The 25,346-nt window shown below is 37.0% G+C and overlaps 1 long non-coding RNA gene across 5 annotated transcripts in view; it reads left to right on the forward strand.

The window, feature by feature from the left end:
- Positions 1 to 25,346, forward strand: part of LOC131826731 (uncharacterized) — a 175,335-nt gene that overhangs the window by 122,790 nt on the left and 27,199 nt on the right. For 2 of the 5 annotated variants that reach the window (XR_009351724.1, XR_009351720.1), the window contains 2 exons: positions 11,637 to 11,689; positions 13,255 to 17,147. This is a non-coding gene — a long non-coding RNA (uncharacterized LOC131826731). The remainder of the gene's footprint in view (positions 1 to 11,636; positions 11,690 to 13,254; positions 17,148 to 25,346) is intronic. The other 3 variants (XR_009351722.1, XR_009351725.1, XR_009351723.1) reach the window with 3 other exon arrangements.

The raw sequence follows: 25,346 nt of genomic DNA on the forward strand, positions 1-25,346 counted from the left end.
AGCTCATGATCTATGTCAGGATCATCTCCAGATTCAGAACCCAACACTCTGCCTGACCAATGGTGAGTGTTGTACACTTACTACTTACTGATCCAATCCTCTAGATAGTTTCAAAAGACTTCTCTGAGACGATATTAATTTCTTGTTTCTCTTACTTTCCCCTTCATGATAGGTTGGTTATTTGTGTTCCTGTCTCAAACATAAAGATTGTAAGTACTTGGGAAACTACCCCTCTTTCCTGATGGTTTTATTATGTCTCCCACTGTTAATGTGAGAAAGAGTAAACCCCAAACCATAGCCATTTACAGATCTGGAACGGTCTGGAGCCCCTCTCGTGTAGGCTCTTATGTAGAAAGTTTCTCAATAAAAAAGTAGTAGAATAACCCAGACCTGTGGAATATAATGACACATAAAGACATTTGAGAGGTAAAGAAAAACCTCTGTCTTAAATCTGGAAGCTGAGTAGCATTTTCCAAAGCTCAAAACCAAATCCATTTCAATCTTACTGCCTGTTGGATGAGGACTTTCATTCAAAAACCCACTCAGTCATTCACCTTTCACCTCATGATTGTTTTCTCCTCTTGTCCTACCACTAGGCCATTTTTAAATAAACTTCATTGAAGAATAATCTACATCTAATAAATGACATCCATTTAAAGAGCTTTGACGGATACATACACCACAATCAAAATACAAAATCCCTGTATCCATTACTCAAAAAGTTTTCTCATGTTCCTTTGCCATCCATCCTTTTCATGCCCCTGCACTTGGGCTTTTTTTTTTTTTTTTTTGTCCACTTTTGCCTGCATTTTCAGTATTTTATATTAATGGAACTATACAATATGTACATTTTTGTTTCTTTTTTTTAAAGATTTTATTTATTTATTTGACAGACAGAGATCACAAGTAGACAGAGAGGCAGGCAGAGAGAGAGAGGGATAAGCAGGCTCCCTGCTGAGCAGAGAACCTGATTCGGGGCTCGATCCCAGGACCCTGAGATTATGACCTGAACTACTAAGCCACCCAGACACCCCTACATTTTTGTTTCTAACTTCTTTCAACTTAAAAGTTTTTAGATTCATCTAATTTTGTGTTTGTCCATACTTTGCTATTTTTTTTATGACTGGATAGTATTGTATCCTGTGGATATACTACTTTTGTTCATCCATTCACTTGTGGATGATCACTTATGAGTTATGTCTAGCTTTTGACAATTCGAAACAAAGGTTTGTGTAGATATATTTTTATTTTTATTGATTACCTAAAAGTGAGATTGCATTTTTATATTTCTTGGTTAACTACCCGAAAGTGAGATTGCTGGTTCATGGGATAAATACACGTTTTCTTTTTTGAAAATCTGCAAAAGATTACCAAAGTTCCCATATAATATTACATTTCCACTATCAACGTGTGAGTTTCATCTGCTCCATATCCTAATCATCACTTGGTGTATTCTTAATCTTTTTAATTAATTTAATTTTACTATTTTTTAAAATAGTTATTGATTTACTTTAGAGAAGGAGAGAGAGCCCAGCAGGGGGTGGGGGGAGGAGGGAGAGAGCGAATCTTGAGCAGCCTCCATGCCTAGCAGAGACCCTGAGGCCAGGCTTGATCTCATAACCCTGAGATCATGACCTGAGCTAAAACCAAGAGCTAGACGTTTAACCAACTGAGCCACCCAAGCACCCCTTTGTCTTTTTATTTTTGACATTCTAATGAGTGTGAAATGACATTTCATGTGGATATCATATGTATTTCCCCAATGACTACACTTGTTAAGTATCTTTTCATGTGCTTATATGCCATTAATATATCTTCTTTTGAGAACTGTTCAAATCTTTTACCAACCTTTTTTTATTGGGTTATTAGTCTCCTAATAGCTGAGTTGTAAGAATTCTTTCTATACGCTGACGATCAGTCCTTTATCAGAAATATATATTGTGAATATTATCTCCCTCACATTCTGTACCTTTCTTTTATTCTTACGAGTAGTATCTGTCAAAGACCAGTTTTTTAAATTTTAGTAGTCTAATTTATCAATTTTATGTATTTTTAAAAAAGATTTTATTTATTTATTTTACAGACCGAAATCACAAGTAGGCAGAGAGGCAGACAGAGAGAGAGAGGAGGAAGCAGGCTCCCCGCTGAGCAGAGAGCCCAATGCGGGGCTCTATTCCGGGACTCTGAGACCATGACCTGAGATGAAGGCAGAGGCTTTAACCCACTGAGCAACCCAGGTGCCCCTATGTATGTTTTATGATCCAAGCTTCTTTTTTAGAATTTTTTTTAGAAGATTTTATTTATTTATTTGACAGAGAGAGATCACAAGTAGGCAGAGAGGCAGGTAGAGAGAGAGAGAGGAGAAAGCAGGCTCCCTGCTGAGCACAGAGCCCGATGTGGGACTCAATCCCAGGACCCTGAGATCATGACCCAAGCCGAAGGCAGCGGCTTAACCCACTGAGCGACCCAGGCACCCCTGATCCAAGCTTCTTAAGTACTCCTTCTAAGCATGCATGCTGTGTAAGCATTTTTGGCTCTAAGAACACGAGGATTTTCTCCTATGTGTAATTTTTTCCGGGTCTTGTTAGAAGTAACCTCCTCTTACTCTGAAAAACAACCTGAGGGGTTTGAAGCGGGGTGGGGGTGAGAGGTTGAGGGAACCAGGTGGTGGGTATTAGAGAGGGCACAGATTGCATGGAGCACTGGGTGGTGCAAAAACAATAAATACTGTTATGCTGAAAATAAATAAATAAATAAATAAATAGAAGTAACCTCCTCTTTAGAATGATCTGGTTTTGGTAATCTAATATATCATTTATCCAATTTCTGGATTTCTATATTTTTATTCAGTTATTCCAAGGAAGATTCAGAATTCCCATGGGTAATGAAAGATCCATAGGGAAATACTGTACAGAAAATCAGGTCTTTGGTATAAGTTTAATTTAATTTTTTCTTTCTTTCTTTCTTTCTTTCTTTCTTTCTTTCTTTTTCTTTTTCTTTTTCTTTTTCTTTTTTCTTTCTTTTGCAGAGGGTGGGGCAGTGACTCTAGAAGCAGTCAAGATTTGTCCATAGAATCTAAACCTAGAAGGAGCCTTAGAGATAGTCTAGTCCAGTTGCTCCCTTTTGTGACATAAGAGAACTGAAGCTTTTAAAAAGTAAGCAATTTTTCCATTAACATGTGGTTACTTCTTTGTTCACTCTATACATTTTATCTTCCTTCTCTGTGGCATAATCTGAACTCTCACATGGAATTCTAAAGTAACAGTCTTATTCCCACTAATATTAATAAAATCATTGAGAATCTACCATAGTTTAAGTTCCAATTTCAAATATATCTCAAGAAAGCTATCTGAAATTTCCCAATTTGAATGAAGAACTTGGTTGACCACCCCTCAGATAGTTTCTTTCTAAATGACGGGATGTCAGAAAAACCCTACTTATCAGAATGTTCTCTATGCACCCACTGGATTAGTTATTTATTGTTATATAACAAATTACTCTGAAATTTAGCAGCAACATGTATTTATTATCTCACAACTTGTTAGATCAAAATCCAGCTAAGTCCTCTACTTTAGGGTTCCTCAAAAAGCCATAGTCAAGGCCTTGGACAAATCTGTATTTGATCTCAAGGCTTGATGGGGAAGGGATCAGCTTCCAAGTTCACTCATGAGCTCTTGGTTGGATTCAGTTCTGTGTCGGATGTTGGACTGAGGGTTTCAGTGCTTCACTGATTATTGGCCAGAGGCAGCCCTCTGTTCCTTGGCAAGTGGTCCTTTCCATCAGGACAAGCACCCAAGCTGAGCCAAAGAGAGAAAAGCCACAGTCATTTATAAGCTAACTCAGTAGGTCCAATCCACACTCAAGGGGAGATCACACTATGGTGAGAATACCAGAGACAGGGATTATTGGGAACTATTTTAGAAAGCTACCTATGATACCCATATATAACAATATTTCCCACATCAGAGATTCATTTTCTTAAGTCTTAACTTTAAAGAATTGGCACATCAAAATTGGCACTATCCAATTGGCACTAGGGGACTGATAACATCTTACTTGGTTCTTACGACAGATCCTTTATATGGATTTGCTATATAATTAGTAAATTGGGAAAGTAGATCCTGGTACATGGGACAATATGGATCTTGGATTGGAGCGCCTGGGTGGCTCAGTGGGTTAAGCCTCTGCCTTTGGCTCAGGTCATGAGCTCAGGGTCCTGGGCTTGAGCCCCACATCAGGCTCTCTGCTCAGCCAGGAGCCTGCTTCCCCCTTCCCTCTCTGCCTGCCTCTCTGCCTGCTTGTGATCTCTGTCTCTCTCTGCCAAATAAATAAAAATAAAATCTTAAAAAATAAATAAATGAAATAAAATATGGATCTTGGATTATCAAGAAGGGAGTAAAAAGTCCCATTTAAGTCCCAATTTCTGACCAGTGGAAAAATTCAAAGAGCCAAGCAGCCTCATGGACTAAAGAAAAGAGAAGGGCAAAATGGGGGGTGATGGGAGAGTCATTATCTGGGAACCCTTGTCTAGACACAGCTTCAGCCTTAAGAAATATTCCTTCACTTGAAACAAAAAACAAACACACTGAATTTGTGCCATTAAGTTCAATCTGTAGAATGGTCGCATCACTGACAAGTTGGCATGAGCTATGTATCAGCAGCTCTACCTACCTTGGAAGTTTCCACTCAGGTGGGATTTTTTAACCAGGGTATATTTTAGTCTATGCAGTTCCTCTGATAAGAAAAAAAAAATAATAATAATACAACCCCATTGGGAAAAAGATGTCTCTGGGGTCATGGCTGGGAGAGCAGTGGGCACATGCTGAGAAGAAACAGGCACCCTTTTCTTTGATAGATGTAGTCCTCTTTGCCAGTATAAGGCACAGGGTGCAGACAGGAGAGCATGGACTACACTTTCAGAAAGACTTATTTCCTCAACCAAGAATCTTTGCTCAGTGCGTATACTCCACCACCAGCTTCAGCAGCCTGAATTTCTGATAAGAGGAAATCCAGCATTTTCCTTTTCCTTTGCAGTTGAAAGTTGAATTTGGGATTTAGAAGACCTGTGTTTGGTTTCAGTTTTGCTATATACTTCTATGGTGACCTAAGACACTCACCTCCTGAAGTTTCAGTTTCCTATCTTTAGATGAGAGTCAATGTGATATAGGAGAGTCTACATGACCTAATTGTGGTAATTAGGCGAAGCTGTATTTGGACATTTTGTAAGCTCTGAGTCTTATGTGGCCGAGTCATTTGGATTATCTTTTGGATAAGCCAGTGGGATCTGGGTCTGGTGCCATGTTTTCCCTATACACTCCAAAAGAGCTGGAGAGGCTAAAGTCCAGTTGGCCCACAGACTAAAACTGTGGGCTAGGAGGTCTTCAAACCTGTGTGCGTCTGCCATTCCTGGCCACAGCCTACACAGATGCTCATTATCATAAACTTACTGGCAGGCATAAGTGTCCCAGGGCTCACAAGAAGGCCCATTTCTTCCATGTTTCAAAAAAGCTCACATTTTTGAAAAAGAACTAACAGAAAGAAACAAAAGGATTGCAAATGTAAGTTACAGCATTTTGAAAAATCACAGATATTTGATCTCTGTCTAAACATCTACAAATCCTGAAAAACAGGAACTACGAAAATAAAATTGCTTATTCGAATTACTTAAGCACCCCCCTTCTCTAGCTCAGAGCAGAGGGGCTGTAAGAGTATTAAATGACGGGACTCCTTCTGGGATCAGTTTTCTTGCACAAATAAGTCCACACCCTCAGTTATCTTGGTTATTTCCTTTTAAATACCTCCCCCTAGTCTTATCAATATCTTCAAGGTTGAAAAAAAGTGGGTGGAGAGGCAAGTTATGGTACTAATGGCAATAACCTGAAAGGGAAACCAGACAGAAAGAAAGATTACAAAGGAAAAATTTAGTTTAGATAAAAGATTAGATTAAATACTTAAGTATTTGACAAATTTGGCCTTGTCTCTGACCCTTAAAAAATCTGTGTGCTGGATCTTAGTGGGAGAGGGAGGACAACACAAGGATGACATGTTTTGCAGAGCAAGAAGGTCCTCCATGAAGAGGCAGCTGAGGTGGGACAGCCTTTGGGCTGTCCTTCCCAGTTCCCACAGGCCCAGAGTTGGACCAAGCAGGGAACTTTCCTGAGAGTTTCTGTAAAATAAGCCAGCCAGTTGCTGGGGACTCTGGTCTCCCTTCCTATCCAAAAAAAGATGTGAGAAAATCCATTTCAACCTACTACAACACCAGCAAGATTAGTATTAAAAAAAGAAAAAAAAAATCTGAGGGAACATAAAACAAAAAGCCCATAAAAGCTTGTCACACTGACTTGATCTTGGAAAACTTGAATGAAATAGAGACTCAGTTTAAGGGAAAGATATTTCAGCCCTGTCCCAGAGCATGTCTGGGTCATTTTTTTCTACTATCAAGGCTCCTCAGACCCCAGAAACACTGACTTAAGAAAAGGTGGATTCCACAGAAATGGCTTTCAGATGTGAATTCTTATTACAGTCAGTATTTATAATTCATATGTTGTTGAATTCTCAGAATACGTCTCTGGACTCCCACGCTTGAGAATAAACAACTAGTTATGCCTGGTGTTGAATTTCAGCACAAATATCTATTGGATCTATGACATTTTTAAAGTTATTTAAATATTCTGAGCTTAGTGGGATTAATACAGGAACTGGCATATGGTAGGTGCTAAATAAATTTTTCCATTTTGCTAAGTGCATTTTTACTATTCACAAATGACTTCATATTCTATCTTGCACTATAATCTAGGCAAGAACATTGGCTGTTTCAGTTTATATTTATTCCTTTGTTGCTTCCTTTTAAATGTTCTTCCCACTTTTTGTTTTGTGATTAAAAATCAGATTTCTGGGGCACCTGGGTGGTTCAGTTGGTTAAGCAACTCCCTTCAGCTCAGGTCATGATCCTGGAGTCCCAAGTTCGAATCCCACATGGGGGGGGGTCCCTGCTCTGTGGGGAGTCTGCTTCTCTCTCTAAACCTTCCCCTCTCATGCTCTTTCTCTCTCATTCTCTCTCTCTCTTTTGCAATTAAATAAATAAAATCTTAATAAAAATAAAAATGAAAATCAGATTTCAGGAAAACATACTCACTTTTCTGTTTTAAGAAAGACTAAGTGTTAACACTTCCAGATCAATCTCAGTGATTGATTTCTAGATACTGTGGAAGATAGACTTCATCTATATGGCACCCCTTCCAAACACACAAAAATGTTGGATAAAATAGAAAAAGAAAATAATTTTAAATATATAATCAAGGTCAAAAGAAGGAAAGAAAAATCTCTTTATGACAAAAATGAAGAGTTACTACAAGCCAAAGGCTATAGCCACAGAGGAAGTAGACCTGGATAAAAGCCTTTGAGGAGTAGGGCTTAGGACCTAAGCTGGAATAGGAGAATAGGTCTCGACTGTAAAAAAGGGGATAGGATAGATCACAGGGTGCCCTGAGGAAAATTGGCAGCTTAAGGAATGTACCTTCCATGAAAGTGGGACTAGAAAATTCTGCCTACTGCCTAAGGAATCCCCGGAATTTGATATTTTTAGGAACTGCTCAGAGGTACAGAGGGAAATTAAAGAAATTAGGCAGTAACATATGCAAGAGTAAGGTGTGGATTTATACTATGCTAGGGCTTAGGAGACTAAAATGAACCAAATAAATAGTACCTGGTTTGGTCTTAGAACCCAGGAAGAATGCAGAAAGTATGTAGGAACGCTTTAGCGACTCGTACATGTCAATCCCACAATAAATTAACTACACCAAAGATAAGTTCACTTAAAAAAAAAAAGTTATTAGGGGTGCGTGTGTGGCTCAGCGGGTGGAGCATCTGACTCTTGATCTCAGGGTCACGAGTTCAAACTCTGTGTTGGGCATGGAGCCTACTTAAAAAAGAAAAAAAAATATTAGTGACAGAAGGAATTGTCCCATCATCAGGAAAAGACAACATATGCAACAACAGGAAAATGGGAACCCCAAAGTTGGGAAAAATAATGGAACAACTGGTATATTATAGCTGTTAAAGAAAAAAAAAAGGACTTTTGACAAAGTATCAGACCATTAAGGTTTTTAAACATCAGAGACAAAGGACTACTATCCAAGTGTCTGTGAGCATGGGCATGTGAGATTCTGACAGTCTAGAGCTGTATTGGAAGAGATACATTGTATGGGCTGTGGTTGGAGTTTTGTCTCCTCTCACCCACCAGTCTTAGAATAGGGTATCCTGCAGGGAAGTCTCCATATAGATGGGGCCTCAAAAGATTTCCTTAGTTTTATTTCAGGAACAGAAAAAATCATACACCAGCCTAAGACAGCAGCAAAGGAATCTTGCCATTTAACTGGGACCATGAGTGAGGAAGGAAAAAGACACCAACATGAAATTGAATCGGAGCCAGTTCCATATGTAACACAGTGGTTTAAACGCAGTGAACCTGTATGGTGCTAGAACCTTAAGACCAAACATGAACATAAAATCTGTCTGAGACAAGTAAAACACAGAGGCACTTGCAGAATCCAAAGAAACACTGCCTCTGAGAATATAGTCAGAGGTGAACAAAGCAACACCGACAAAAGATTTGCTCACAACCGAGATTCACAACCACACAAGAAAACACAAAGTCAAGTCCACATATACAACAAAGGAAAATTAGTGCCCTGAGAAATGGCCAATCTGATTTAGTCCATAAATATCTTTGAAATTCTAACGACCAAAGAAAGGGGAAGCCATAATGATTACTTTTGTGTGTTCTCAAATACTTGTGGGTAGGGATAGGCTATAGATCATTAGACTGAATGAGATTTTAAAGGAAACCACTGAAAGAATAAAAGTATAGATAACTTCCAAACTTATGAGCTAGGGTAAGTAATAAAGAAAATCAGATAACCAGATTAATCTAATAGAGAAAAGGAAAACGGGGTAAAAAAATAAAAAATAAAAAGCAGCAGCAGCAAAGGAAAAGTGTGTAAAATGTGCATGCAAACAAACAAAACTTGTAGAAGTGCAAATATATCAGTAATCATATTTTCTTAAAACTGTAAGATACCCCATTCGATATATTTTTGAAATTTATTTAACTAGTCTTATACTCATGGACTTTTTGAATGTTTTTAAACACATATAATATCCTTGTGTATGTATATGTGTATGTGTATATAAATATACATAAATATATAACTATATATAATTTCAGACATTTTCTGCTAAACCTATAGTATGAATTCATAGATGGGGAATTGTAGTTTTTTATTTTTTCTTGACAGATGCTTTCAAACCAATGTAACTTGCACCAGAAAAAGAATGTTTTTCTCTACAGCTTGGCCATAGCCATTTACCATTCAAAAAAATGTATTATATCTGCTTATCTAATGAATGCCAACAGTTTAGGACTATTGTTTAATTTATATTTCTCTTAATTTGAGTTTTAGAGTCATTTTTATTTTCTGCTTCTACATTTCCCTCCCTACAGTCAATTTGAAATCTTCACTGCAGAGCAAACCAATGAAAACCTGAGTCCACCAGGTCACTCTGCTTCCTCAAACCTCCCTTTTGAGTACCCGGTTTCCTCATGGGAAAGCTACCTCCCTGGGTTTACTCCTGGGCCCCTCCTCCATTATGCTGCATGGCCCTTGTACTTTCGCTGGTGTCAGCCTCAGGTCCGGCTGTTCCCTCCTTTGCACCACACTGGCCTATTCTCATCTTCAATGCTGGCCAGGAGAGCTCATGCTTTATAAACTTGGTTCTGGCTGGTCTGCTTCTCCCAGCTATCTGCTTGGCTAATTCTCACCCTCTGCAAATCTTTTCTCTGATTTTACCTCTTCAAAGAAAGTCTCCTTAAATAACCTGTAATACTGCAGTTTTCCCTGGGACACTTAACATTTTTCAATCAACACCCCCTGCCTGGCTTTTTTCCTTGTATTGGTTGTAACATAAATTATATAATATTTACAATATCCTGTCATTTAGTATACGCTATATACTTACTATATGCCTTATACTTATTATCGTAGTGAAGTTTGCGTACTCGTCTCCCCATTACCTTCTCCTGTTCTTCAGCATTTTCTTCCATTCACTTGTTAGTTTTTAAAGCACTGATTCAGAGAGCATGTTTATAAATGAAAAGTGGTCATTTTACTGCTTTGTGTGTAGCAGATATTTCTTCTGACTTAGCCATTTGTATCTTGATTTTTCACTTTAGGGCAAAATTTATTGATTATGCCTTCTGTTGTTTTTTCTTTCTTTTTTTTTTTTTTTTTAAGATTTTATTTATTTGAGAGAGAGACAGAGACAGAGAGAGAAGGAATAAATGGGGAAGGAGCAGAAGGACAAGCAGACACTGAGCAGGGAGCTGGATGCCAGGCTCAATCCCAGGCCCTGGAGATGATGAGAGATGATGACCTGAGCCAAAGTCAGCTGCTTCACTGACTGAGCCACCCAGCATCCCTATGCCTTCTGTTTTTGAAGTCATAAGGGAAGAGGTCTTCCCACTCTGTATAAAATATGTATATTTTTATATATGTAACATATATAAATTATAAAAAATACATGTAAATGTGTATATATAATATATTATATATACACACACACATATATATTCATACAAAAGATAAACAGACACACAGAACTGTAACATCATTTTGGAGGATTTAAAACACATAGACACACAATGCCTTTTATTTTTTCATTGATACTGTATTTCTTTTATAGATTAATTTAGAAAAAAAATAGCTTCTTTGTCATTTTGGTTCTTCCTGTTTGAAAACAGTATATCTCTTTATATATTTAATCTTCTTTGTATAAATAGGATACACTTGAAGAGTTTGAGAGGTTTAAATTTACTCAGATATTCCTTATTTGTTCTTAAGCTTTTTCCAGGCATTTCACATATTGAGCTACTATTAAGAATAAGATTTAAAAAAATATAAGATTTTTCTTGTGTTATCTTTTCTACTGTCCATTACTCATACATAAGAAAATTAGTGATTTAAATGTTAATTTTGTACTCAAACTATTGAATTCTTTAATTTGAATAATGTTTTAGATATGCGGTTTTGAAGGTATCATGCTACATTATTTGCAAACAATGAGAGTTCTTATCTCCTTTCCAGTTTTTCCTCTCTTTTTTTTCTTGTGAGTTATATCAGATACTACTTTCAAAATAATGTTACATCATAGTGATGATAGTGAAATTCTTGTCCTATTCCTAATCATCATGGAAAGACATCTTTGGGTTGAGATAATGTATACATTCCATGATATTAGTTTGTCTCCATTGCTGTTTTACTTTGAGACTTTTTTTAAAGTCAAGTATAAATACAAAAGTAGAAAAATTCCCTTTTGGCATTTACGGAGATGATCCAATTAATAGAGTTCTTCCTATTAAGCCATTGTAAAATGTGTATATGAACCTCTCTTGGACAGGTATTATTATTCTCCTTGCAAATATTTCAGATTATTAGATTAATATCCACAAATCTTTTCTATGTGCTACCTTTTTGAATGTTATGGTCAACATTACATTGGTTTCACAAAAAAGATTGAAAGGTGTCATTGTCCATCTGCTGTCATAGTTTAAATAGCTGTTTCTCTTCTGTCATTTATAGGTTTGATATAGTCCTTTTGGCAAACCATGGTTCTGATGCTCTAGGGGAGATGGGTAAGACCTTTTTGCAGACATTATTTCTGATGTAGAAATGTTGGGGTCCAGACCCAAGGAACAAGGAAGAATTCCTGAGACATCTCTGGTGCAAAAAAGGGGTTTTATTATAGCACTGAGATAGGACCCGTGGATAGAAAGACCTGCACTAGGGTTGTGACAGGTGGCTGGTTATATACTTACAAGTTTGGAGAGGGTTAGGGATAGCACAAGCCTAAGGAATTTTGAAAGCAAGGTTTCTGGGACTTCGAGGGGCCTCGCTATTGTTAGGAAAATGTCATTTATTACTGTCTTATAAAACTCGAATCTTGAGACCCTTCAGACGTATATCAGTGAGCCATATGCTTACAAAATGGTTGCTGACATATGTCTTAGGGGGCAAAGATAAAGGAAGTTTCCAAAGAAATTTTTTTATGTTAAAGTAGACTTACAGGATCTTGGGGAGTCAGGATAATGTTAAGCTGATTGCCTTTTACCCTTAGCAAAACATAAGCATCAAGGCAGCTGATTTCCTAGAGGAATGTCACTCTGCCTCTTTCACAGACTTTTTGTCAATGGGCTGTAAGCAGTAAGGAAGTTTATTTTTTTCTCTATTGCCTTTGTTTCCCACATCAATTTCCTCTTTGGAAAACTGGTCATTTTGTCAGTTTTAATCTATAACATTTTCTTAGAAAATGATCTATTTTATCATGGTTTTCAAATTTATTTTCTTCAAGTTAAGCAAAGCTGTCATTCATAATTCCTTTGATTCTTCTGCATCTATGATTATTTTCTTTTCTTACATTTATTTTTATACTTTTCCTTGATTAAATTAGCTAATAACGTTCCCTTTATATGGCTAATTATTTTTCAAAGAATTGACTCTTATTTGAATTAGTCCTGCCATTTTTCTGTTTTCTTATTCATTAATGTGTTCTTTATTTCTTTAATGTCTTCTTTATACTCTTTGGTTTTTATTTTTCATCATGTTTCAAACCACTTTAATCAATTCTTGATCATTGACTTTTTATCTTCCTTATTAATGTGATTATTTAAGAATTTTCTTTATAGAGAAGACATAGTTCTGATTTGTTTTCATTATGTTTTCTTTCTATATATGTGCAATTTCAGTTTTGTTTATATCTTTGATATGAGCTGTTTAATTGGTATGATATTTTTTTCTACATTTTAATTAATGTGGGACCTCAGTCAATTCAAAGTATAAGCAGAGAATGTTGTCTGTATCCCAAGCCGTTCCAATTAACTGAGATCTCCTCTGTGACCTAGTATTTGGTCAATGTGTATTAATGGTCCTTGAAAATGTGAAAAGAAGGTACATTCTTTGTTTTTAGATGATAGAATTACAAGTATACACATAAATTTATTATGTTACTTAGATCTCTATCATCTTCATTTGGCTTGTAAAACAAGCAAATCTTTTCTTAATATCTTAATGTGTTCACTCTATGTGTATCTGTGTGTTTATGAGTATATTTATATATTAATTATGTTAAAAATAATTATATTAATTGATATATATTAATTAATTTTGCATTTATTTAGGATCTTATTTATTTATTTGACAGACAGAGAGAACAAGCAGGGTGATCAGCCAGCAGAGGGAGAGGGAGAAGCAGGCCCTCCACTGAGCAGGGAGCCCGGTGTAGGCCTCAATTCCAGGACCTTGAGATCATGACCTGAGCTGAAGACAGACACTTAACCGACTGAACCATCCAGTTAAGACTGGTGCTTAGATATTGATGAAAGTCAGAAAATCTTTATAGATTGTGTCCGTTGCTATCATAAGTGTTTTTATTTGTCTTGTCCAGTATTTTTACTCTGAATTCTACTTGCCTGATATAGTAATGGTGGCCACTGGTTTTTTGTTATTGTTGTTTTTTATTTTGTTTTCATTTCCTAAGATACTTTTTCCTATTTTTTACCATCTGCTTTTCTTAGTCACTTTGTTTTAGGTGTGTCCTCGATTTATGCTTTGTGAACTTGATGATGACCTTTTAATTTGGGAAGTTTGCCTTTCTGTTTTTAGAACATTTAGTAGTTACTTCTGTAAGTATAGCTGAATATAACATATCTAATATGTTATTTATTTTGATAGTATCAATTGACTCTCCACTGTGAGGCCATAAGAAATTAACATATCCTACCTAATTCCTTTTAGATCTTCTTTTCTTTCTTCTCATTGTTACCAATACAATAGTTGATGTTATTTTCTTGGTTCTTGAATAGTATTTAGCTTTATGACATGAAAAAGACACACCTTAGTTACCTGATTTGTTAGCTCTTAAATTAATGGATTGAGTCCTGGCTATAAAATGAATTATACACCGTCCTAGCCTTCCCCTAACTTCTTTAAATTATGTTCTTGTTGCACATATGTGTATTTCCATTCTTTTGGTTTTAGGATTAATCTTTAAGAGATATTCAAATGGCAAAACTGTCTATATATCACATCCTCAAAAGTGGAAATCCAAAAATAATTTCATGTCTCTAAAAGCAAATACATTTTAAAAGGTATGAATATTTTCCTATAGTCACCAAAGAGTTAACCAAGGATTTTAAGAAGGAATTTAGACAGAGTAAGTCCTGTACAGCACAGAAAAGAATAAATTGAATGCTATAAAAGTGGTATAAAATAACTCAATTCTTACAGAATATCAATTGTGCAGAAATTTAAATTGTGTCATTAAAGTAGTTATTATGTATATAATAATGTTGCATGAAAATATTGCAAGGCAAAAATAATATTTGTGAAGTGGAATAAGAATGGTTTGTTTCAGCTTCACCTGCGTAGTGCCTAATATAAACACATTTCTGTTTGCTCACTAGAAAGAATTAGTTGAATACACATTCTCTGGACAGTTTGACATACAGTCAAGAGGTACAGTCTGTACTACTTGTCTAACTATACAAACTTTTCAACTTGAGTTAAGTAGAAGAGGCAGTTTCTAATGGGTTTGTCTTTTGCATGAGAACTTCTTTATGTCTCATATAACCCCAGGAGAAAGTACCATTGGGGTTACTGGGATTGGAATTAGGACCACCAGAATTGGATGTGAGTTTTATTTGCTGTGTCAGGGAAAACTCAATGTCTGTTAGGTGACTGTGGCTATCACAGAAGGAATTCAGAGTCAGTTGCTTAAGAAGTCACATATGGGCAGTCCCAGGATGGACTTTGATATACATTTAACCAATTCTGGCTGCTTATTGGTGCCCCCTGGAGGACCTAAGGCTCATAGGCAAGGTTATCGTCCACCTCTCTGAAAAGGCACATCACAAGCGTATCTTTACTTCACTGTCTAGTATTCATTCATGCATGTATGACCATAAATAAAGTTTCCATATTATGAAGTAGACATGCCACATCCCACTGGCTCTCCAACACTGACCCAAAAGAATTCTAGATGTTTCATTGCATAGAGTCAACATGCTCATAACCAGAGAGATAGACACAGTTGTGATAACCTGCCCAGCTGGTCACAAGCTTCAGCTACCTTGTTTGAAATGTTATCAATACTAATATTTACCAAATCACCATCCTAAGAAAGCCAGCTCCCTCCTACATGCTCACTGAACTCAGTGCTTCCAATGCAGAAATGGCTTTCAATCAATATATCCATTGTGTTAGAGTTCCTGCATCTTGGCCCTCTGCCAAGGCTATGCCCAAGACATTAGTCCTGTGTTGCCTCAGTGAATTCAACCTTTCTTATAGGATGCAGGTATTTAATCACTCATGTCCGCACAATACTACTGTGAGCCCTGGGAAGCATTACCGCATTTCTGTTTTTATTTTGTCACTCACTCCCCTGACTGGTTTGTTTTTAGAGGTTTAACTGAGCCTTTAGCCTAAGGGCTGCTTCCTTAACACATGTTATACAAAAGCATGTAGGAATTTCACCAAGAGGCAATATAATGAATGTTGAAAACGGGACGAGTTTTAGGGTCAGATGGACCTGCTGCATTTCAGATCTGGCTCTACCACTCAATTACTGAGCAACCTAAGAAAGTTCACTTTTCAAAATCTTATTTTTGCATCTGTAAGTGTACATACTAGCCTCCAAATTAAATAACTATTTTGAAAATTAGAGATAAAGTCATCTATCTAGGTTTTTAAAAAATAACTAGGTCTTTTCTTTATGAGTACATATGCATTTAAAGCAAAAGACTCACACACACAAAATTGTCACTTGTCTATACTATTAAAGGAAAAAAAAAAAGAAAAGGAAAAATAGTTACTACCATAAGAGGATAAGGTACTCCTGGAATTTTTCATTCTAATATTTAAGTTAATATATGTCATAGGAAGCATCTTTCACAAATTTTGAATGACAGATGACTCAGTGTAACAGTCATCTTCCAGTGTGAGGTCTGTGCTGAGTGCCATGAGAAATTCAAGATGCAGCGGAATGGTCTTGCCCTCAATGGCCATATGTTCCAATGTTGTGAGAGGACAGCACAAAGAATGAAGACATTATAAAGAACAACATCAGGAAAACTACCTGAGAGAAACTGGGAACACTTTGCAATTTTAATGAAAGAATCTGCATCTGGTTGGGGGGAAAATTAGGAAGAGCTTCAGAAAGGAGGAGCTCTTTGAACTGCAACTAGCAAGATGGGTAGGAAACCTCCATGTGGGGATAAAGAAACAATATACTGGGAGAGTAAAATAAAATATAAATGTAGCTGCCAGTTGTTGACATTTTCCTAGGTGCCAGACGTTCTAATAAATATTTTAAACATTTAATCCCTAAAGTGTTCCTGTGAAGTTATTATATCCATTTATAAAATAGAGAACCAGTACATAGAGAGGGTAAGTTACTTAAGGTGAAACAACTAGTAAATAAATTTAATCTTTCTTGTTGAATTACAATCTGTCTGATTCTTAAGTCACTTTAGTAACAATATACCAGGTTGCCTGTAGGTAAGTTTGGTTTATCTGTAGAAATTAAGTGGTAGTTCACTTCCAATTTAAGGCTGGAACTGAGTAGTAGGGTCGAATAGAAGAAAGTTTTGGTTGAAAAAATCAGATTTATTTTTTAAATGAAGAGAATTCTTGGGAGTATAGTGAAACAATTGAAAATTTGCCTCTAAAGTTAATGTGACTCTTGTTTATTTTGGAAACTATTGCAGTATCTAAGTAAGAGATATTACAGTAACTAGCTTGGAAATAAGAAATATTATCTAAGAATTACTGGGTTATTTAAAAAACTACTGGATTAAGTAACTAATTGGCTATTGTTTCACAAAGGAAAAAAAAAGATAAAGTAGAGGTTGCTGTTGTATAATAAAGAACTTGATTGGCATTTATCCCTATTTTCTGGAAGGGAAAACTCTAAATCCTTGGAATTTCCCAAGTAATAGGAGTATCTCTGTGATTGTAAGCCTCTGGGATCACACTTGAATTTATGCTAAGAGATGAGATGATTCAGCATTTGGACGACTCACCAGAAAGATCAACCAGGTAAACAGAGAACTGCGACTGGAGATTGAGTTCACTCACAGCCAATGATTCAATCATGCCTACATAATGAAATCCCAATAAAAACTCTGGATGCTGAAGCCCAGTGGAGCTTCCCGGCTGGTGAACACGTTGCAGGAAAGTAACATAAACTGATTCCGTGAGACAGCTCAGAGGCTCTGCATTTACAACCCTCTTGGACCTTGCCCTTTGAGTCTTTTCATTTGGCTGGTCCTGATTTATATAATTTACAATAAAAGTGTAATCACAAGTATAGCACTTTCCTGAATTCTCTGAATCTGTCTAGCAAATTATAGAACCTGAGGAGGTTTATGACCCCCTGAATTTGTAAACGGTTGGAAAAAAGTTCATGAAACCTGGGGATCCCTGAAATGTAGCTGGTGTTTGAAGTGAGGGTACTCATGTTGGAGACCATGTGGTTTCACCTGTGGAATCTGACACAGGTTAAAACAGGTGGTTAATGTCAGAATTACACATAGTATAACAAGTAGTGACACAGTGGTTGCTCAGAAATCTTAAGCTTCACTGAGAAGACAATGATAAAAATAATAGCAAAAATAGATAATCTGGAATTGTACTCCAAAATATTTAAGATAATTAGAAGGTTTCTAGAAAGGGAAAGCCACAGCTTATTATTAGTATTGGTTTCCTAAGAGTTGCTTCAACAAAATACCACTGACTGGGTGGCTTAAACAAAAAAGAATTTATTTTCTCACAGTCCTGGAGACAAGGAGTGTTAAGGTCACAGTGTTAGCAGTGCCTTTGTCTGTTTAGGCAGCTACAACTAAAAGCCATAGACTAGGTGACGTATAGACAGAAACTTACCTCTCACAGCTCTGGGGGCTAGAAATCCAAGATCAAGGTATCGGCATACTCTGGTCATTTCAATTTGATCACTTCTACCTTATCTCTAAATATGATTATATTCCCAGGTTCTGGGAGTTGGGGCTTCAGGTTGGGGTTGAGGGTGTGAGACACAATTCAGTCTTTAACACTGTAGGGTTTTTTTGTTTGTTTGTTTTTGTTTCTTACAACCTGAGCCGAAGGCAGCTGCTTAACCAACTGAGGCACCCAGGCACCCCAATACTGTAGTTTTGAGAAGCACCTAAATCTAAGGTATTGTTGAAATCCCTAAATATAAGGTATTTTGTTGAAAACAGAAGATTGGAAGAAGTTGCTGAGAAAATAAATATAAAAGGGAACATAGGTAAAGGCTAATAAAATACTTCGGAATCCCATGTAACAAATAACACGAAGCCAGAAATTAGAAATCTAAGAATACTTCAAGATCAAAGGGGCAAGAATGATGATAAAACGCTCAACTCTTAAATACACAAGTCAGTGATGCAAATGGTTGGTTGGTTACTCAACTAGTAAGAATATATTACTGTGGCCACTGCAACAATTCCCAAAGTGTTGAGGAAAGAGGCTAACTTGGAAGGCAGCCTCCCCAAAAGTGGATAAAGGATGGATATGAGGAATAAGAGGTACAAAAGAACAAAGAATGAATGACTATAAGAATATGTGTTTCATGAGATCTTTTATTAAAAACTGACCTCTGATCCAAACTTAGAGTCAACTGTCAAAGTGACTATCTCTGGTGTCCCAGGCATCGAAAAATACATATATACATACATACAACAGCCTTCTACCTTCCTCCATAGGTTAAAAAAGAAAATCTCTCATTGATTTTGCTTGACCTCATCAGCATTTTGTTAGAAAAGGAGAAATAGAAATAAAATTTCTGATAGGTCATTTACGTGTATAAATAGAAGTACTACTACTTCATTTATATTTTGGTTATAAAATTTCAGCAAATAATCTGGAAAGGAAAGCCTTTCATTGGCTCCCTAGGTATTAAAAGGCACTGAAAAGTGAATGGTTTCTAATTCTGTACTCTGTCATTGAATATAGTCATTGACATGAGCACAGCAATTTAAATCAGAACTCAATAAGAGATTGGACAGATTCAAACTCAGTTGAGAAAAACTCGTGATTTAATAAGCTCTAAAGCTATTGATTTTGGGGGTGCCTGGGTGGCTCAGTGGGTTAAAGCCTTTGCCTTTGGCTCAGGTCATAATCCCAGTGTCCTGAGATGGAGCCCCGAATTGGACTTTCTGCTCAGCAGGGAGCCTGCTTCCCTCTCTACCTGCTTGTGATCTCGCTCTCTCTGTCAAATAAATACATAAAATATTTAAAAAAAATAAAGCTATCGATTTTGCTATTGGGTCATAGCAGCAAGTATATGAAACCACTCTTAGTGGAATATAGTCTTCTAATGCTTTAAAATGGTGTTTGTTTCCTGGGCGTTTTCCCCAAGCAAAGCCACAGCATTTAGCATACCCTTGAACTGCTTCTATTCAGCTCCCAGATACAGTCCAGGTTAATAATGAAAATGATCCAGAAAAATGAACGAGGAAAATGATATTACCATGCACACTCAGGATGAAGTTCAATCTATATGTTCATTTTATTTTAATCAAAGGAAATAAAAGGTAACACTGTATCCTAGCTAACAGTATAGAATTCTTTTCCAACAAAACAAATGAATCTCATCTATGTCACTATACCCAAAGACCTAACATTCTCCTTTTTTTTTTTTTTTTAAGATTTTATTTATTTGACAGAGAGAGAGATCACAAGTAGGCAGAGAGGCACACCCAGGTGCCCCTAACATTCTCCTTGACAATCAGAAGAGTGAGGAACTAAACTTCCTGGTAACTATTCCATTGTATTGGTTGACACTATCCCTAGAATATGACATGTTCATCTTTATAAACAACAATATCATACTGAGGCAACAACAGTGAACAGAGCCTGTATTCCAAGTTAGCTGGGCTCTTGTTTTCTTCTTTAACAGATAATATAATCTCCTACAACGGTGTACATGTTTCTTAAAAAATGAGACATCTTTAGAGGGCAAATGTCTCTTCTCACTGGGTCATTTGATTCCTCTCCAAAAGCTGTAGCTACTCATATATTTTTATGACCTCTATATTCGGCATGTATCATGTTTATTCATGCACTTGAATCATATTTAGTCATTTGGTCTTAAGCAATTGTGGAGGAACTGGGTGAGGATAGGAATTTTTGAAAATTTCTCTGCTGTAAACTCATGAATAGTGTTTGTCTTCATGACTATTGTAATACTGGTTTTAAAGTGAGACAGAAGCTTCTGTTTTGTTTTTGTTGAACTGTTTTTCTTAGATGAAGAGATACAACTGAGGATGAGGGTTTCAAAATATGGCTCACTTTGCAAAGCTGGCAAGACACAGCATTTAAACCAGTTTTTGGAAGAAGAATGGGGGTGGAAATACCATTAAACCACTAAAATGACATGCATTGTTTTATGTTTGTCTATACATATGCATATTTTTCTGGTAAGAAGTTCCACACTTTGAACAGATTCTCAAGAGAACTCTACCTATACTTTTAAAAATGTGACCAACAGCTGAGCTACTACTTTTCTTATTTCAGGTCCCATCTAAAAGCACAAAAATAGGGCATTTATTCTTTGTATTTATTTAACATTTATTGAGTTCTTATCTTGTCAACCCACTCCTCAGGAAACTGTAATTTAGTGGAACAGATGGAAACTATAATACTAAGGTAATATGCGTACTAAAGGATAACATTTTTTAAAAGATAAAACAAATGGCTCTCAAAAAATGTACGATGAACACCTGTAAAAGATTTTATTAAATTCATTAATGAGGGAGTCAGTAAGATGTTACAACCAGTTCAGAGCAGAATTTTCAAAAAAAAATACTACACAACTGTAAGCAATAAAAAATGCTAAAACAAATCTATAAATCAGTGCAAACTGGTTTATCCACAGGACAATAGTCGATTGCATTCTACTAGGACCCAATTTATTTGCATTTCTCAAAAAGAATCATTTACATTATGTTTTGTCTTTTTTAAAAAAATTAATTTTTTTGAGAGAGAAAGAGAGAGCAGAGCAGGAGGGGCAGAAGGAGAAGAAGAAAGAATCTCCAGCAGACTCCATGCTGAGTATAGAGTCTGGCTTGGGGTTCGAACTCATGACCCTGAGATTACATTCCTGAGATCATGACCTGAGCCTAAATCAAGAGTCAGATGCTTAACCAACTGTGCCACCCAGGCACCCCACATTACAACTGGTCTTAAATAGTTCAGAGACAGTGAAAAGCACAGATAACCTAGAAAGGAACACTGTAAAGGATACCAGTGATCTTCCCTCCTCCCCATTCTAGATATGTCTTGTTTTCTCCTGCCATAAATTTCCAGAAAAATCATGATAACGTTGTGTTTTTTTTTTTTTCCTGTGAGAAAAAAATGTAAGGAAGATTTGATTGAAGGAATTAAAATAAGTTTCCATGCAAGGGATACATGAAAATTGAGGAATGAAATTGAGTTAGATAGTAAAAGGGAAGATGAAGTTCATGTAAAGTAGATTTAATATCTATGGCACAAACGTTGTCTTGGGTGTGTATGACGTCTGCATAGCTGTGTAAAGCTGCTAGATGGCAGTGAAAATGTAATGTAACGTCTTGTTTGGAACAACTTTGAGGTCCCAGTGAAGGAATTGGAGTTTTTATGATTTTCCAAAGTATTTCTGATAGTAAAGTAGGTGCACTTCATTGCTCGAGGAAGTCTGAGCATGTACCCCTCCGTTTCTCAATGAAAAAGTCAAACTTATCTAGAATCATTTGTTTTATCTCTAAACTTTATGTTATGGTTTTTAATTTAAAAACTTGAGATTATAATTTACTGAGTAACATTTATTGTGTCTGAGGCACAAGGGGTAGGCAATGCATGGGGGCTGAATTTTGGCTGAACGGACATTCCAGGAAGACATCCCAGGCTTTGAGTCACAGACTTTCTGGGCACATGCTTTTGTTTCTGGGGATACACAGGCTTTTTTATTTGAGATGCACCACAGACATTGGCAACAGGCTTCTAAGAGTTTTCTTACAGAAGTAACATGGTTAGTTTGTTTGCTTTTTTTGGTTTTGTTCTGTTGTTGTTGTTGTCGTTGTTGTTATTGTTTTGCTTGATAGAAGTTACTAGCAATTCCATGAAAAGAGAACTTGGATCAGCACTAACAGGAAGCAGGCTGTGGAAATACCTCAGAAGATAGATTGGAAGGCAGGGACTAAGTTGGTAGGTCAAGTGCAAAGGGAAAAGCTATATTAAAGAATTAATTAGAATTTTCTAACCAATTGGCTATACTAGAGGAGAAAGTAGGGACAGTATATAGATGGGTAGCTGTTGAAGAACAGAAGAGTTGGTGAAGACACACTCATCTGAGAAACACATCCTAGGTTTCTTGGATTATTCGTAGATCTTTTCTTCTGACCTGTTTAGGTAGATCTGTAAAAGCATAAACCGCTTTCGAATTTCCTTTCTTTTTACCTGAGGTTCACATAAACTTTGCACTTGAACAGGGTAGCAAGTTTGTTGTCTTTCTAAGACACTAAGGGACCTGAGATGAACTTCTTTGCATGATCAAAAGGCATCATCTGCTCCATTTGCATCTTTGAATAAGTCTTCCATGATTAAGTTCTGGTAAGAAAACACCACTTCCTTGTTCCTACTGGGATAAAAGAAACTTCATTGTAATATTGCCATGGTCGTTGAAGGGGTTAATGGAAGTGTACAAAGCCAAGCAATACTTAAAACTTACTTGTCTAAAAAAGAAGTCTTCAGTCTGGCATTGTAGCAGAGACATCCCATAAAAAAGTTTCTTTTAAGTCCCCTATGTAACAGAGCTTTCAAAAATGCAACATAGGACCTTTCAGAGATAAGTTACGTAATTACAAAGATATATATATATATATATATATAAAGTTTCATTGGATGACAGCAGGTAGAAGCCAAGAGGAGAGGAGAGATTTTGTGCTGAAGTAATTGTGCTTTCTGAGTACCAGAAACAAACACACACACACACACACACACACACACACACACACACACACACACACACACAGTGTTTCTAAAACGCGAGGTATAGACCTGGCTTTAAGAGCGCTAGGACACAAATCCCATCCCTCTCGTATTCCAGGAGGCTGGTCGGGTTTAAAGGGCATTTGAGGGCAATTACCATAATTCCTTTAATACCATCTGGTCCTGAACTTTCCCACAAGTCTGGTCATGGAGGCATTTCCCAAGGAGTTCTGCCTTGGGTATTTATATCCGTCTGACTTCTAGGAAAAAGCCAAGGAATTGACAGAGAAACAAAGACCCTACAGACACTTAGAGATGAACCTGATTGTAATGCTGCACATTTCTTATGACAACATAATATATTAGAAAAGAGTGGGTTTGCTTGGATAAGAATCAGAAATTTGGAAAAACAATGGCTTTGTTAGCATATGCAGGCTTCACCCTACCATGGAGTCTGTTTTTCTTAGCACACAGTGGATTTGAAGTTATGGCCTTAGTGGATATTCTCAGCTCGGTTGATTTCTCATGAGCACATATATTCACATGCCCCAGACAAGATCATTTCCAGTTTTCAGCACTTGGAGTTCTGGGAAGAGAGAGCTAAATTATGTGAGAGCACTCCCACTGGGGGAGCACATAGAGATAGTTGTTCTAGAAGCAATAAAGCGAGGGCAATAAAGGGAATTGAAGGTTAGGCAAGTTTGAGGCCTCAGACATTGTGTTCAATTAATTATAACAAGAAGGGCCTTAATATTGATTCTAGCTGAAATCTTAAGTATGCAGTGACTGGGTTAGGCTCATCAGAGAAAACAATTATTTCTGGGGTTACCTATGAAGAGAAACTCTGTAAGAAGCTCTAATTTTCATATAAAACATTAACACCTCAAGACATCATTAGTTAGTATATTCTGGACACTAGAAATACAAAAGCAGGGAAATTCAAAAGGTCTCTCTCACAGAGCTCTGAGTCTTCTTACAGGTTACCTGCGGACTGACCACAGAAACAAAACTAGAGAATAGGTAACTACCGAGGTAACTTGGTAAGGAGAAGAAGGGTGAAAGAATGCCCAAGAGAAATAAGATATTCTAAATAAAATAAAAGCTTATGCGACTCTGTTTCCAGCTGCTAATGTTTTTTCTACTGAGTTTTTTTGTTGTTGTTTTTAAGATTTTATTTATTCGTTTGAGAGAAAGAAGAGAGCACACAAGCAAGGGAGAGGCAGAGGGAGAGGGTGAAGCAGGCCCTCCACTGAGCCAGCCAGGAGCCTGACATGGGGCTGGATCCCAGGACCTGGAGATCATGACCTGAGCCAAAGGCAGATGCCCAACCATCTGAACCACCCAGGTGCCCCTATCAAGTGTCATCAGATTTTTCAAACTGCCACCTGCCCTTAATAAGAAACTCTTATTTTGATCGTTTGCTTTCCCTGGTTAATGTGAGCTGAGTTATAACACTAAACTGGCTATAAAAGCAGCAGCTATTGGATTCTCTTTAATAGCTCTACTTCCATCTCTATGCTGGACCGATTTCTAACTTCCTAGTGTCAGTCTCCCCATCTGCAAAATGGGTTTAGCAATACATTAGGTAATGGATAGTTAAAAAAAAGAGAAGTATACCAAAGGTTATGTGTATAAGCCACAAAGAGGAGTAGTTTATTCATACTAAGCTATAGTAAATGTCCACAAGGAGTATCTCTTACCAGGCTATTTTGGTTTCCTAAAGATTCTGGGATTCCCCCACCCCCGGTTCTCACCCCCTACCCAGCTCTTTACTCCTATCTGTGGTGTGAAAAGCTAAGGAAGTGAGCAATAGCTTAGGTTTCTCACATGGGAGGGACTGAACCAGCAAAAATCCCCAGCAAGAACACCGGGATTCTTTCCTCTTTCTTCCGTATCAGGTCCGGTGGGAGGAAAAGCTCTGAGAAGCCGGCACACTCTGTGTATTGGAACTTATACTTGGGTCTATACAGGAGGGTAGGTGTGAACACATGCATTTTTGCTCTCAATGGGCAAGGTTTCTTGTCAGTTGACTCTGGCACTTTGTCTGCTCATGCTCTTGTCAGATTTCTCAAATCACACAGAACTTGGGAGCAGGAAGCAGCCAGAGGAGGAAGGGTGATTTTCATTCAGCCCCTTCAAAAATCTCTGTATTGTTCATAGCCTGAGCGTATCGTTCGTAGCATGAACTATGAGCACTACTAATAGTAGTGTAGGTGAGTGAGGAATAAAAGCTCTCATATTTGTCGTTACTCG

Source organism: Mustela lutreola, chromosome 3, assembly GCF_030435805.1.
Source record: "Mustela lutreola isolate mMusLut2 chromosome 3, mMusLut2.pri, whole genome shotgun sequence".
Lineage (NCBI taxonomy): Eukaryota > Metazoa > Chordata > Mammalia > Carnivora > Mustelidae > Mustela > Mustela lutreola.